General features: G+C 45.6%; 1 protein-coding gene and 1 long non-coding RNA gene across 2 annotated transcripts in view; one reads left to right on the forward strand and one right to left on the reverse strand.

Moving 5' to 3' along the window:
* SPOCK1 (SPARC (osteonectin), cwcv and kazal like domains proteoglycan 1) overlaps window positions 1–13,822 on the forward strand; it is a 520,792-nt gene that overhangs the window by 274,286 nt on the left and 232,684 nt on the right. The window lies entirely within an intron of this gene.
* LOC147584444 (uncharacterized) lies at window positions 424–10,516 on the reverse strand. Its single transcript, XR_015250033.1, has 2 exons — window positions 10,435–10,516; window positions 424–7,149 (listed from the first exon to the last, which is right to left on the reverse strand). It is a non-coding gene; the product is annotated as an uncharacterized LOC147584444 (long non-coding RNA).

Genomic DNA, 13,822 nt, shown 5'->3' on the forward strand with positions numbered 1-13,822 from the left:
CACATACAGTGCAAGTACAGTTGGTAAAAGCCAAATAAGATGAATGGATTGTGTCTATATGAAGATCTGGTTGTGATATTGTACTGTACTTTTGCATTGCAGTTAGCATAGATGATGTTACCATTTGGTGAGGTTGGATAAAGGGATCTGTCTGGAATATTTCTTACTACTGCGTGTGAATCTATAATGCTCTCAATAAAAATTTCGTGTAAAAAGGTACATGATGTGGTAGAATCAGATTTAATATATTTTGATATTAAAAATGATTAAACAGGCCCTACTATGAAATGTTCAGAAAAATACACAGAAAAGGATTGTGGGGTACACCAGCTAAAATTCCCGTCTCAAAGTTGATAGATTACTAGAAATTAATTCATTTATGAGCTTTATTCTGATCTAATCAGGTAATGATACTACCAAAAGTAATTTCACAAATGAAGCGTCTTTTATTTTTTTCTTGCAAGAGTACTGAAGATTCACTGTAGTTGGAATTTCTAAATAAGCCCAAAGAATAAAATAAACATGACCCATATGTTTGCTTCTTAGTAGATGATGAAGACTGCAAAGGTTTGTTGTGTGTGTGTGTGTGTGTGTGTATGTGTGTGTGTGTTTTAAACTCTTGGTGTTTTATCCTATGGTCCATTTTGCATTTTGTGGGGCAACCCTTTTCTTTCCAAGGAGAACCCCTTGAAGATCTTTCTCTGACTGGGCCTTTCTTCTGAGACACTGTTGGTTTGAGACAAGGCTCTTGCACAATATTTCAGAAGCTTGCTGCTCATGGGACGTCATCAAACTTGCTTCCTACGTGCCTTCAGCAGCTCTTAGCTGCTCTTAGACAGTAACTGGAGGGATTCCTAAGATAATTGCATATAAAGAAAGAAGGGGAGAGCTCAGGGTCCAGAGGATCTGGTCCTGTCTTTGATCAGTCCTGACCATTGCATGTACTTCTGTCCTTTTGCAGGAGCAGAACACTGGGTAGTGGCAGACTGCCTTTCCTTCAGGGTCCAGAGGCGGTCTTCACTGCCTGCCACCCTGTAGCAGTGACAAGGTTGCTCTCAGCCTGTGGTGTCTTTATCTGAGCTCTCTGTGCTAGATCGCTTATTTTTTCTGCCCAAACAATAGCCACCTGCCTTTCTAGGAGATGTGCCTGTTTCCTCTGGTCACCTTGTGATTCAGATGAGAGTGTCATCTTCCCGTGCACTCTGTTCCTTCACTCTGGCGACATTGGGGGCCTGGGAGCTACCAGACGGTTGCGTTTTCATGACCTAGTGGTAGACCAGTCCCTGCTCCTGGTCATCCTCAAGACTGGGCACCCATTGAGCTGTTGGCTGATATGAGCTAGTAAGATGCGTTCCTTTGCTTGGCTGGTTCATGGCGAGTTTCTTTCACAGGCATTTAGGTGTCCTGAGTCATACTGTCCCAAAGATCGATATCTGTTCTTTTCTTTCTTTGTTCTTCCTGTAGCTTACTGCTCTTAACTTTAGGAGGAGAGGTCAAAATACATGCATTATTCTTTTTTGTTCTTTCAGTTTCCTGCTATTTCCTAGACTAGGTCAGTCGAGGATTCCCTTTGTGTCTAGGGAGGATGAGGTGCGTCTCCAGGGGCAGCTCCAGCCTCATCAGGAGTCCCCCCAATCCGAATGAAGAAAGTCTGGTGTAGTGCTGCCCAGATGGCTCCCATGGCATTTATTCGCAGTGTATGAGCCCATCTTGTTGGAGAGATTGATGCCATCACCCAGGCTAAGTCTCAGTGAGTTGGTATATGGAGACCTATGAGTGATTGCAGAGGTATATGCAGAGTGTTCCTAAATTCTGACGTGGCTCTGAGGTAAATCCATAACCTGGGCAAGAGCTACTATGTAGTAATTAAACTGAAAATATAATATTTGTATAAACTTTCTGCCCCTCGGCACAACATATTTAAAATGTTCCTGGAGGTGATGTTTTTTAAAAATCTTTGCACTTTTGTGCCACAGTTCGACTTAAATAGCATGCAAGTGCTATTCTCAAGATGACTAGTGTTTCTCTCACTTACTGGATGGGGTCTTGCCAAGAGGCATGTAAGGTCAGAGGTCTCACAGGAGGGCTCGGGAACCATGTTTACAGAGAGTGTGCTGCTGCAGCCAACTGGGTCATGGATGTTGGCCAGAGCCTTCTCTGCACTTTGACCGGCCATGTACCATTTGTGAGGCCCTGTGCTTGTTTGAGTCATTCAGGGTTTCTCGGGTCAACTGGCAGTGGTCTGAAAGCAGGTCCCATTTCTCTCTGCTGAGAACCGAAGGGGGAAGAGTGAGAAAATGGAACCAGACTGGCTTTGCTCATCATTGCCATTCGGTTTCATCAGTTCTGTTCAGGGTGTGGGATTCGCACCATTCCTGTGTCAGGGGTGGGTGGGGAAATATCCAGATGGCGGAGTTTTGTGGTTTCTGTTCATAGGTGTATCCGCCTCCCAGCAGCCCCTGTTCCCCACGGAAGCCCTCAGGGAGGAGGACAGCAAAGACCTAGAGGATGGCAGGGTCTGAGACGCATGCTCTGATGTCACTAATCTGCTCTCGTGGTCTGTAACCTAGACACAATGGTAGTGTTGGCTGTTGCTTTGCTCATAGGAGCCCTGTGGTAACTTGTCCTCGGGTCTCTTGGCAAAATCTGAGGCTCTGTTCTACAGGCATGGGTCTTTTCTTCAAAGAGAGCCACTGGGTTCGGGTCATGGCCTATGTTCCCTGACTGTACAGACACTGGCCTACTGGTTGACTCGTTCCTTAAACCAAAATGGAAGGCTCTTGGGCTCCTCTGTGCATCTCAACAGCAGACACCGAGTTGGGCCATAGAGGACTAATGTCCAAAGACTCTTATTTTATTCTGGTCATACCAGAACCAGCGGGTCACTAGGATTTCAAGACCCTACGAAATGAGCTGGTGTAAATCATAATACAGCAAACAATTCAATTTGCTCTCCTTGGAAAGTTCTTCTGCAGAGACAAGGCCACTGGGACTGAGTGGGACTGAAGCTTTAGAAAATAACCATGAGTTTCAGATTGCATTTCATCTTTTTGGCAAGCAGTAAAATCTATTTTTCTGTCAAATGAAATTTCACCTGGAATCTAGTACATGTAACTGATTAGAGCAGAATTTCTAAGGTTAGCCTAGCCCTTGTTTCTACAAGGGTTTTTGAAACTCTTCCTTGGAAGCCCAGGTTGGCGGGGTCCCCGCTTTGAGGGCTCTGTTTTCAGGGTCCAGCACTGCCTTCAAAGCTGAGTAGCTCCCAGAGCCCAGAAGTGGCCTGGAGCAGGTTCTTCTGATTCCCCACACGCTCTGAGCTTCATGCTTTGCAGCTGTTCTGGAGTCCCTGCTGTGTCCCCGATTGCAAATTTTGTGAAAAGTCCTCCGCCAGAATGCCTCATTTTGCAGATGGATCAAGGGAGGACCTGAAAGAGGCAGGCAGTTGCTCACTATTCGTTCACTTGCTTCTTCATTCATTCATTCATTCGTTTGTTCACTTATGCACTCATTTGTAAATGTTTGCTCAGCACTTAACTACACCTATTTCAAAGCTTTACTACGTTCTCCAGATACTCTGGTCAGTAAATGTCTCTTGGCCTCACAGACCTTATGATCTGGATACATACTCTTCTCAAAACCATGAATGCTGTGAATGGGAATTAGAGGAGCACTACATTAGTCAGCTCAGGCTGCTGTAACAAAATACCGTAGACAACAGACACTTCGATTTCACAGTTCTGGAGGCTGGATGTCTGAGACCAGGATGACTGCAGATTGGATTTCTGGTGAGAGGTCTCCTCCTGGCCTGCAGGTGGCCACCTTCTTGCTGGCCTCACATGGCAGAGACTTGGCTCTTCCCCTTCTTATAAGGGCACTGATCCCACTAGGGGGCCCCACCCTCGTGGCCTCATCTAATAATCCTCATTACCTCCCAAGGCCCCACCTCCACATAGCTCCCATATTGGAAGTTAGGGCTTCAACGTAGGAGGTGTTTTTTTTCTTTTTTCTTTTTTTTTTTTTTCCAGGATGGGGACACAATTCAATCCATGGCAGATACTGTTTGGGCACCCCGTGGTGATCTTTAACCTGATAGTAGAAAGATGGATAGGAGTTAAGCATATGGAGGAGGCAGGAGAAGACAGTGTTCCAGGCAGAGGGAACGGCTCGAGCAAAGGCCCAGAGATAAAGGAGTCCTGAGCCCTTGGGTGCAGGTGCCTGTGCTCAGGGAATGCAAGCCGAGGACCTGTGAAGCTATGGAAATAAGGAGTCATGTACCGTGCTAGAGGCTTTGAACAGACATAACCCTGAGGGAAATGGGGAGCCCTAGAAAGGGCGAGCATGCTGGAGTAGGTGACAACCCTTGGCGTGGCTTCCTCCCATAGCATTAAAGCCCCCGCCTGTGTATACGGTGCTTCATGGTCTGACATCCCTTAGAATAAATGTGGATGCTTGGGCAGCATGACACTTCAGCCCTCAGGGCAAGAAGATCAAGCCACAGTTTGTTCGGTAAACAGATTCATTTGGTCAGTAGTTTAATTCTGCAGCAGCTGAATGACATTATAAAGAATGCGGTGGCATTTCTACCGGAAATGTCTGCCATCATTTTCTTCTTGACATGAGGAGAATAAAAGCTTCCCCACTCCAGAAGAATTAGCATGAAATATGCCCATCAGTCTCCCTGTGAGCAGGCTTTCGGCTGCAGCATTGCATTCACAGTGACTGAGCGGGATGGTGTCCGTCCCACCAGTGGTCTCATTGTCAGACGCCCACCCCTCTGGATGGCCCTGTTGGGCTGTGGCCTTGGGTCAGTGCTGCATGGCTGCCTCCACAGTGGGAGGACCCCTGCCTGCAGTCATTCTTGCTCCTCGCTAGAGGGCCGGCCCCTGGTTCCATCAAGGGCTCTAGACTCCCTTTGGGGCTGAGCTTTTCACAGGTGGCTTTTGTTTTCATTTACCCCTATTTCCATTCTTGTCTCTTATTTCTCATTCCTTTGGCATGCTTGTTCTCCAAATGTGGTCCTTGGATTGGTGCATCAGACATGCAGATTCTTGAGTCCCAACTCAGACGTACCGAGGCAGCATCGCTGAGGATGGGGCCCAGAAACCTGCATTTTCAGGAGCCTTCCAGGTGACGCCAGTGCACAGTCAAGCTGGGAACCCCTGCTTCAGCCCACAGATATGCCGTGTGCTTGTATGCTCCGTGCCTTCGCATGCAAGCGAGTGGACGATCAGGTTTGTGTTTGGGCCTGGGCGCATGTGTCTGAACCTTTCAGAGAGAGTTCTGTGCAGGGATGTAAGCATAGGGAGCCCCTGGATGGGGGCTGAGTAAGGCCTGGGAGTTCTTCAGTATCTCTTAGTACCTGATTGTGATACGGATGCTGACAGCTAACGACTGTTGAGCAGGTTCTGTGTGCCATCGCACTGCCCAGCCTTGTGCACATGATCTCATTCTCATCATCACCTCTGTCGGGTGCTTTTCCTATCCCCATTTCATAGGGAGTCACAGTGAGGCTTATAGCAAGTAACTTGGTCAAGATGGAACCTGAGCACACGTCCACACTTTGTCTGAAGAAGCATGTGTCTGCACATCCTCCCGCTCTGTTTGCATACCAGCCCTTGGTGGTGATGGTGAGAGGGGGAGGGGCGCTTTCAGCAACACCTGTGTTTGCTGCTTCTAGCCCTTGGGCCGGCTCAGTTGAGACGTTGCGGCATAGAGCCCTGCAAAGGGTTTGAGCATGAAGAGCTTTCATGCTCTTGGTGGAGAATGGTCCTTAATCTCTCCAAGAATACTTTTAGAAGCACAAACAGGAACCAAGAAAATGAAGTGAACTGTTTTACACTTGAAATGCACCACGTGTGAGAAAGTGCCTGTTAAATCGGGCTGGGTCTGCTCTCCTGGTCTCCTATGATTGGGGCCATTAAAAACTGCAGGGCTGAGCTGGTTAATTGTCTTCCCAGGTTGTGGCGGCACTATGGGAGGGGTCAGGGGTCTCGTGGGCTTCCTGTACGTTTCTCTGTGGACTTCCATCTCGTTATAAATAGGCAGCAGTAATGATTTTATTCTATTGAAGGGCGAGTGGGGGAGAAACCTGGGCTGAGATTTAGAAGACTCACATGAAGGCATATGTGTGAGATAACTCTTTTTTCAGGCTTAGCAGAGATAATTTCTGAACCTCAGCTTGCTGCTTTTAGGGTGATCGGTGATGTCTTTTCAAGTTTCTTGCTGACTCTCAAGTCTGTAGGTAGATGGGTGCCTTGGGACTCAGGAACTGGCCTTTTGATTTTTACACCAGCTTCTTTTCCCAGCTAAAATTCTTTAAGGATTTCTATTTGGCTAGTTCCTCCTCATGGGCCACAATTTTGCATTGTGTGCTTTGAAAGCGTGTCACTTACTCTGAGGGAAAAATGTAGCTAAATACATAGTAAATCACATGTACTCTTATACCCTGCCTATATGTTAAGCAATCCTCTGTCTACTAAGTGTCTCACCATTTTCCAGATTTGTGTTGGAGACTTCCAGCAGCTGGCTGCATTTCCCTATGATTTCTCTTCCCCAATTAGCTTGTAGCCAAGTTCCAATAATATATTAAGCCGAGAGCTTTTCTTGTTAATTTCCCCATAGAAAAGATGTGGCAAAGCTACTGGGAGGCTGAACTTAGCCTACAAACATTGCTGAGCTGTACTGTTCTTCCTTTCAAATCATCAGTTGCTCCCTTGGAGAATAACTTTGTTTAGCATCTGGAAAGATGTTGGAGTGTTATAGGAAGTTGGAAACTTTGTGGCATTATTAGTTAGCGGGGGAAATTCCTTCTGGAGTAAACTTCATGAAGTGACTCTGGAAGCTTTACTATCCATTGGGTGTATTACCCGAAGGTAGTTCCGACTTCTTGAGATTCAAGTTTTGCATAAACAAAGTGATATAGTACATTATGAAATGATGTCCATGGATGTACTTATGTTGACTAGTCTTACATCACTCTTCAGATGTTTCCTGGTAGACAGGCGTTCTGAGCTCTGGTGGGGAGGGGGCCTGCCATGAACTCTTAGAGTTCATGTTTTTGGATCATCACCTTTGCTGGTACAACTTGAATGTTAGAGCCGTTCTTTGAACTTGTAGTGCATTTTTTCTTGCTCATTATTTCATAAACACCTGTGATAAAATGAGAATGATGGTGTTGAAGTTTAGGTGTCAGAAATGTGGAGATAACATCAGGAATCATTAAGCATGCCCTAAATGGCCAATCATTAGTCTCAAATGGATGGACATTGGAATTAAAACAGTCAACTGGGTGTTCAGTTGGGAGGAAAAAGAAAATGAAAGGACACGTGTGAATTGCTGGAAATACGTCATCAAAGGTGGTGTTTAAAAATGATGTCATTAAGAATTTCGTGCTATTTTTCATTGTTTAGGAACAGCTCCTTCCTTCACCTGTACAATATAGAAATCTCTTGTTTGATCATCACACTTTTTACTTTTTAAATTTCTGTATTATAGCTCATTATGTACTCTGTAATGGGTTACCCTTGGTTAGGGGGGCTGCTTTTTTAATTTGTCATCAGAATTTCTTTTTTTTTTTTTTTCTCATATTGAAGTCACAGACCATGATTGGGAGGAAAATTGAGAAATTAATGAATGGAAATGGTCATTTTCTCTGGTTTCTCTCCTCTGTCCCTTCCTGGCCAGACTTGACTTCCTGTCCCTGCTTCATTTTTCTCCGTAACACTTACACTTAATAAAGCATATGTTATACATATTATTTGTCATCTGTCTTCTACAAGTAGAATATTAGCGCCATGAAGCTAAGAATTGTTGCCTATTCCTTAGTCTATACCGGTGTTTCTCCACAGTTTTTCCATTTTCACTCTCCTGAGGAGACTTTCTAGACTCTTGTCTGCTAATTTCCTCCCTCCCTGGAATTTCAATACCACAAATATACCATGTATCTGTGTCCTATATGTATGGTTGAGATTTATACTTAACAAGAGTAAGACGTTTTTTATCCCTCAAAAATCACTTTACCCCTTGGAAGAGAAATGTTGCCCCTTCTGAGAATGCACACTCTGGCCCTAAGCCAACAGGAGTCCTGGAGCAGAGCAGGTACTTAGTAACAGTTTCTGAGTATCCCCTTCTAAAATTCCACCCTTCTTTTCCCTGTTGCCAAAGGAATGTTTGGCTAAGCTGGCGAAAGGTGGGTGAAGGGAGTCCTTCCCCCAGTTGTATCAAGTCCTCATTCTTAAGAGTCTGTGATCACCCTATTGGAGGCACTGCTTTAATAGAGGGACTTATTTAAACCTGTGGACTATTCTCCCTGCCGATCAGTGCATAAACAGAAAGCCAGTGCACATACTAAGTGGTCTTACCAGCTCCTAGCAGTAGCTCTGTTCCCACTTAAGCTGTGGTACTGACACTGACCTGTTTGGTCACAGAGCCTCCTGGCAGTATTTTGTGCGGCTGTGATGGTGGCCTTACCGGTCAGTGGTTTTCCACATACACCCTTAAAGCAGGGGCAGGAACCAAACAGAGGCATTTCAACAAATCTTCTCAGAATGCCCGGATTTCCTTGCATGTGTTCAAATAACTCGATAGTCTGCAGCCTCTCCTCCCATCTTCCCAGTAGCCTGTACATATGGCAGGGTAAAAGGCCAGCAGTCCCTCTTGTGTTAAATAAAACAAGCAAACTTCAGGCTTCATGGTGTCCTGTCTGATGGGAATAGTAACAGAAGCAAGACAATTGTGTGGCCTTTCAGATGCCAGAGACCAGGAAGACCCTCTCAGCCTGCAGTCCAAGGCTCGCCCAGCAGACAGAGACAGACCCCGTGCCTGAAGCCTTGGGCAGGGGTGAAGGCCGCTTTCCTTGAGATGGCTCAGGAGGAATAATTGCCCGTTAGTTCCTGTATTCCCAGAAAGGAAAGCATTCATTCATCATTTTAGGTAGCTTTGTTCCTCCATAGAAATGTTTCAGATGCTAATTTCCTTGGGAGAGAAGACTGACATTCATGCTTACTTTTATACCAACAGTTATGCAGGAGTATGAATATTCATGTCAATAAGACGATTTTAATTATAGTCTGAGAAAATATCATAATGAATGGTTCTGCTGGTCTGACCCTCGTGGCTATAATAATAAAGATAAGTTCCTAAAATGGGGATCTATTCTTATCTGAGCCATTGACTGAAAGTGGAAAGGCTTTGAATTTTTTGTTTGCTCTGTTGAGGTAGATTCCCTGAAATGAGACCTAAGTGTGTCGTGTGTAATGGTCCTCGGTTAGTGGGGTTACAACTTCTGGAATGTAGTCGCAGCCAGATGTACCTATAAATTTCACATATTGGCCTAGACGCTTATAACATGAAACCACGTATGCTTCTTAGTAACTGAAACCGATGGGTCATTTTTCCTCATGATGGATAGAAGTTAAAAAGATTTCTTTTTTGGAAAGTGTTGAAATTAGACATTTAAAACCGAAATTTCCAAGGCAACAGGCTATTTGGAGGGAATGTATGGTGAATCCTTTTTATAATTCGAGTGCCTTTCCCTGCATATATTTCTACATAGATGTATGGGATTTCTATCCCGGTTTTTCTCAAAGTGAGGCATACCCATCTGGGCAGATGTGTTTTTGCCGGCCACGTTGCTATGGCTGCTGTTTTACTCCAGCCGGGTATTAATTTAAGTGAGTCATTTTAAAAGAGAACACTTGTGGGGTGCCTGGGTGGCTCAGTCAGTTAAGCATCCGACTCTTGATTTTGGCTCAAGACACGATCTCATGGTTTGTGAGATCAAGCCTTGGGTCGGGATCTGCGCTGACAGCCCAGAGCCTCCTTGGGATTCTCTCTCCCTCCCCGCCCCCCCACCCCCCCGCCACCACTCGCACACATGTGCCCTTGCACATGCACTCTTTCTCTCAAAAGAAACATCTTTTAAAAAGAGAACAGTTGCAAAAATGCTTTAAAAGCATGGATAATAAAGCAAACATCTTCATAATAAGCAAACTTGGGAGACTTTTTCGCTTGAATTTCTTTTGGATGTTGCTGTTTTCTACTGTGTGACCCAGCTGAGGATTCAGCATGGAGTCGGGCAACATTCACCTACTGGCTTGTTCTGTTACTTGCATCCTTATTATCCACTTCGTGACCGTTTGCTAAGTGCCTGCTGTGTGGTGGTCCCTCTGCAAGGTGCCGGGGAGGTGGCGATGAACCTGACTCAGTCCTGGCCTTCAGTGTCCTCACAGTTTAGAGTGGAGAGCGTGACGTAAGGCCAGCAATTACAGCAGGAGGCACTGGGGATCACCATGCGGAGGAGCCTGGATTTAGGTGTCGGCCCTCTGTGACCTTGGACACCAGTTTATCCTTTGTGGCTTAGTTTGCTCATCTGTGAAATAGGATTAAAAATCATACCCCTAAGTGGGATAGAGCATTTGACTGCAAAAATCGTACCAGCTTCATAAGGTTCCTTGAGGATTAAGGGATGCTCATCCATGCAGAGTGTAGTGCCTGGCACATGGTAGTCCCCAGAAAATGATGATCCATTCAATAAATGTGCAGACATATGTCACAGAGAGTGACTTATGTTGTATCCAGGGACACGCCCACCAGGCAGGGCAGCTCAAGTGCAAGAGTCACTTTTGTGCCCATAGACAAAAGATGGGCAGGGCATTTTCTTTTTCTGCAGAACGTAACATAATAGTGCTTTTGGAGAATGAGGAGTTGTTGGTGTGGGATATATGGGTCGTGGCTTTGAAGTCATCTCATCTTGTTCTTTGCTGCTCTTTTTACCCCTCCTTCTTTTTCTCCCCAAAACATACTAACATGTGAAGGTATCATCAGTAAACTGGACTGGGAGTTCATCCAGGGCTGGGACCTTGGCTTCCTTAACCCTTACCACAGGGCCCTCTGTTTGACAGATATTTGTTGAATGAATGAAGGAATGAATGAATGAATGAATGAATGGAACAAACGAACTAATGGATGAAAGAGTGAATGGATAAATGATACTTGATCGTGATCAGGCATAGAATGTTAAGTAAAGGCATGTTACCAGTTATTGTTTTTTCACATCTGTGTGTGTTTCTGGTAATAAGGTATATTTTTTCATGGAGTTTGACCCAGGATTTTGTTTGGCAGTATTTTGAGCTTCTATTCATTTGGAGAAGAAAAGGCATGATTCTTAATTGGTGTAATTTTACCTTCATGAATTCAGAAATGCAATTTCTAGAATAATGAGTTCTCCTTTTAGAAAGGAACATATTTGCAGAAATGCCAATTCCTGGCTCATTAGGCCCGGCCCAGCTCTGGAGCTACATGACTCTCCCTGGGGCTGGTCCTGTCAAGTTTGGGGATCCTCTCACATTTTCCAGTCCCTGCTGCCCCCAATCAGCTCTACCTCTCACAAGTAAGAGTTAATATTTAATGAAAGGACCTTTGAGACTTCCATTGCCAGAACCCTGCTTGCTTACCACTCTGCAAATAATTTTGGATGACTGATTTTTATAATCTTAGCATCATTATTCCTGTTCACACAAAGAACACAGTGTATTTATGTAAACAGGCCACTGGACAAATTGATGGGGCGATGATAGCATTTCCTGGGTGCAAATTTGTTAGTAGTCATCTATTTGGAGAGACTCCAGGTGAGCTTGAGGGGAAGAGAGCTTTGTATCAACCAGGTTTCTTCTGTTGTGCCTCCTTAAGGTACCCCCCACCCACCCAGGGGTTGCATAAAGAAGGTGCCCTGGAGACAACCCTGCATTTTATGACTGCCCCATTTCTGCCCCCCACCCCTCGAAGGAGGCCTGGGTGCTGCTTTCTCCCTTGTTGATCATCCTCTCTCCTCTCCCCATGCTTACCCCTGCCCAGGCACCTGACAGCTGGTGTCCCGTTCCTGAGTTTTGGTGGTGCTGTCTGGGCTCCCCCATCCCTTCTTCTGATGTGGTGTCAGATGAGGAGCACCTCCTGGGCAGGTCTGGGGCCATCTGTCCTGTGTGCATCAGGGGTCGGAAAAGAGTCTGGCTGGCCCCTCTAGGACTCCATCCTGAGAGCTTGCTTCTCTGGGACTGAGACGGGTGGCCCTTCTTTCTGATGTAGCTGAGTCACATAACTTGTCAGTTTTCCCTGCAAGTCTTGAAGAAATTTTGAGTCCCTCCAGAAGGAATTAAGTGAGTGGTGTTATTGTTCTTTTGTTTAATTCATGACTTTTCTGGGATTCACAGTTCAAATATTTGTTAGCTTGAAAAACACCACTAATTTCTCAGCTTTGCACATTACTCATTTCAATCACAACAAAGCAGAAATGCTGCTGTGTAGAGGGCCCTTGGGTGGAGGACTTATAGCACCCAAGAACCACAGGTGAGGGCTGGACATGGGACCTTCTCCTCCTGGAACTTGATGGTGTGGTCATTTTAGGTAAAACCGTTCTACTGTGGGCCTCTGGTCCATTAGAAAAGACCCTGTCCTTTGCGCAGGGAGATCTCACCATCAGCTTGCTCGACTAGGGGGTTGAGAGACCAAGATTTATGTTCCATTTCTCACTAACAAGCTGTGTTACCTCAAACAAATCACATGTCCCTGACAGGCTTCCATTTCACATGCAGCTGAAGATGAAGACAAGGGATCAGGTTTCATCTTGAACTCTGACTAGTTAGAAATGGATCTGCGATCACAAATCATTGGGGAAGGATTCTGTGATTGATTAGCCATGTCTGCTGTAGGTCAGGAAAGGGCCAGTGGTGGCATCCCTCAGGAAGGTATTGTCAAAGCCCCTTTTGCTGATGTTCTCCCCGTGTCTAGGAACATGGAAGCCATAGGACAGGACATGTGCAATGGGGCAACATCGACAGTAGGAGTGGGGTTGGACCGTTCCGTCTGATTTCTGTTGCAGCCCCACCACTGATTAGCTCTGACACCTTAGACTAGCCAATTAAGGGGAATGCTATAGTCCCTACTTCAGATGCATGTTATGAGGACTGAGTCACATGTCTTCACTACTTTGCGTAGTAGGTGATCAATGAAACTGTGGTTGAGCTCTTCTTACTAATATAAGAATTATGGACAGTACTTTCTGCAGTAACAGGTGGTTTCTACCTGGTGGTCAGCCCTTGTTTCTGAACCACAGAGGATTTGCCCACATCACTGTTGTGAATGAGGACATCAGAACAGTCCAGAGGTTCATGAAGGCCCAAACCTGGAAGGAAATCCCATTGTTACAGTCATGAAGTTGTGAGCTAGATGCCATGTTTTACAGGTGGGAGCATGTGTAAACCTTAGGCCTGGGTGGGAGAGGGTGTTGTCCAAGGTCACTGGGTGAGGTGAGGGCAAGCTAGGTTCTGTCCTAAAATTCTAGCACGTCCTGGATCTCTGTGTCTCTTCCGTGTGCTTCTAGCTGCCCAGCTGAGGGGCTTCTACCACGAGAGGAGGTGCCGCTCTGTGGGATGCACGCTCACTCGGGGCTCTTACAGAGACTGGCTCTGGGGAGTGATTTGAAGGGAAGCCAAGTGCTGCCTTGTAATCATTGGAAGCATATTTATTTATTCATTATGTTTGAGAAGAGCCTCTAGTACCGGAAAGAAATGCTTCAGTCAACTGAGTTTTATTTTCTTTGTCGGTTTATCTTGATTCCCTGTGGCTTCCCACAGGCTTCCTGTCACTTCTCCCTTCCCAGCCTTGTCTCTGCTCCATGTCTCATCCATGCAGAATGAGGCCTTCAAAATCTCACCTCCCTCTGTCCAGACTCCCTCTCCCTGCCCTCAAGACTGCATATTCCTGCCTGATGCTTATTTCCTTTGTTCTTTTTTCTTTTGTTGTTGTTGTTGTTGTTTCAGACTTTATC

Source organism: Puma concolor, chromosome A1 (genome assembly GCF_028749965.1).
Source record: "Puma concolor isolate L17-30 chromosome A1, mPumCon1.1.hap2, whole genome shotgun sequence".
Taxonomy (NCBI): Eukaryota; Metazoa; Chordata; class Mammalia; order Carnivora; family Felidae; genus Puma; species Puma concolor.